Genomic DNA, 2,685 nt, shown 5'->3' on the forward strand with positions numbered 1-2,685 from the left:
TAATAATAAACAAAATAGACTAATTAGAAATAAACTCAGACACAGAGGGTTTATGTAACGACCCAAATTTCCTCATTTCGAGTCCAAATGGTAATTAAAAATATTTAGAAATGCTTTAGAAAAAAATTCTAGAGATTTTTAGAAATTTTTAGAGTATTTTTATGCAATTTTTGGAGTTCGTTTGGTATTTTTACCAAAACAAACAAGTTGCAAAAAAAATAAAAAAATTAATCCGAGGTTCGAACCGGAGACCTCCGGTTAAGCAAAGCCTTTAGTTGTCTCGACTAACCAGGTGCCCAAGCGGGCGTTGCTGATTAAAGGAAGAGTGAAATTTATATAAGTAGTAGTTAATAAACAGAAAATAAATAGGAATAAAAGGAATTCGGCTGAGGTTCGAACCCGCGACCTACGGCCCGACCCGAATCTTAAGCGAAGCGCGATAGCCAAGTGCCAAGTGGGTTATGCTGTTTAGAAAAGATAGGGAAATTTATTTAAGAAGTAATAGTTAACAGAATGTTGGAGTTATAAAGGGAGAACTTAGGGGTTATGTTCGGGAAAACCTAAACCTCTCCTCTCCTTTTCTCTCTCGCTCGCGACGGCGGAGCTCGGGCGGAACCGAAGGAAGCTAGGGTTTTTGTCTCCGGCGGCCGACCAAGGTTCAATCCAAGGGATTCTTCACGCGGTTGCGACTCTTTCGGCAAGGTGAACGCGTAGGACAAGAGGAGGCCGAAAAGCTCGAGCTAACCGGAAACCCTAGAGCTCTTCTTCTCGGTTGTGAGTCCAAGAAGCAAGGTAAGTGCTTCCTCACCTGCAGTAGAGTAGTTTCGGATTCATGTGTTCTTGATTTCCGACGCATGCTGCAAAGATTGATGATTTTGAAGGTTTCCTGTCATGAGTTTCATAAAGAAGATGAGAAGAGGTTTTAAATAATTTGAATATGTGGTTTAGTTTATTCCTTATTGTTTGATTGGCGCTGCTGCCATGAAACCAAATTTAGTTCATTTAGATTTGTAAAGGAGTAAATTGTTCTGTTTTGAATGACTATGGGTGGTATTGTAGTTCCTTTTTACCTCCTTGCCGTGGACTGAAACAGTAGCAATTCCCTGCTTTTCTTTTGTTGCCGTGGCACATAGCATGAAGAACAATTATGGTTTGGGTTTACAATAAAAATTATCCTTGCTAGTTGCCTTTTGGGTTCCTTGTTGTGGTACTAAACATGAAAAGATTTAGTTTACGGTTTGAGCTTATGGTTTAGTATTCCAGTTCAGATCATGTTGTAACATGCTTAAAGACCTCTATTGCTCTTTAAAGGTATAAGCTTTGCATAGGTTTCATATAGATTTATAATCCGAACCCTACATAGATTGCTTGTGACCTTAAATAGATTCAGTTTTGTGTTGAATAACTAAGCATGAACGACCTTTGGGGATTTCGGATTTCCTGCCGCTGGACAAGGAACAAGAAAGAGTTTAGTTTTCTTCTAAAGCCTGTAGGTTTATTTTTTTTGTAGCTTACTACAGAATGGATTATGCTTTGTTACTGAACATAAAGAACAGTCCTTATAGTTAGCATTTCATTCTACAATTCTTATAAATAGCATGCTTAGTCTTGCTTCAGTTTATATGGAACTACGGTCCAATGGGTGGGCTCCCATAGTCGCCCCTAGGTTCAGATAACCTAGTAAGAGTGAGATAAGATAAATCATCTTATGAATCAGTATTTTACTTTTATCAGTGGCACTGTGTTGGACTCTTAGTTGTCCTTGGGTTGGGCTCCCATAGTCGTCCCTAGGTTTAGATAACCTAGTAAACCCTACTAGATTCGGGACTAGCTACCTCGGGTCTAGTTAGGGATGCACACATAGCAAGTACAGTTGTTGGGCCCATCAGCAGCATGATTATTATTTTTATCTATTATGAAAATAGTTTTCAAAACTTCACAAATCAGTTACGTGAATATAGTTCAGATTCAGCATTAACCTAGCATCAGTTTAGCTCAGCTTATGTATCTGTTCAGTTAAACTTATTATTCTGAAGTATAAAAGTATAAGTTTTGAACAAGTGAAATAAGCTTTACATGTTTAGCATTTCAGCATGTCTTGTTTCTTTTACTATTAGATGAGCATGTGTAGTATTTCCTTTAAAGCATTCAGTTTTAGATTTATTTTATTCATATGCATATTCGAGTTTTGTGAGTTAGATAGTGCTTACTAAGTAATTTTGCTTATAGTTGCATTTCCTCTTACTACAGATAAAGGAAAGGAAAAGTTATAGCAAAGGAAGGTGACAAGGAGGTGCGGATGGATGTGTGATGCCTGGACTATAGAAGCCTTGGGATTTAGCATAAGAATTTATTAAGATTTCCATGTATTTAGAATTCTTTCATTTAAATTGTTATGCACATTAGACCTATTATCTGAGTTGTACAATTGTTGCATGCATGTTTAGATTAATACATATATTTCAGCATGTTTAGATTGATGTATAGTTTTATTTGTGTATACATGCTGGAGTAGAATGTAGGGATAAGTTATTCATGTTTCCGCTGTAATTACTTGCATGTTTAGAGAGTTTTATGTATCGATATTCACATGTGTGCAATGTTAGTTAAGATAAGTTAGTAGTCCAGTAGCGCTCCGCCCTCACAGACTAGTAGTGAGGAGAGTGAGGTGTTACAAGTTGGTAT

The sequence above is a fragment of the Zingiber officinale genome, chromosome 2A (genome assembly GCF_018446385.1).
Source record: "Zingiber officinale cultivar Zhangliang chromosome 2A, Zo_v1.1, whole genome shotgun sequence".
NCBI lineage: Eukaryota > Viridiplantae > Streptophyta > Magnoliopsida > Zingiberales > Zingiberaceae > Zingiber > Zingiber officinale.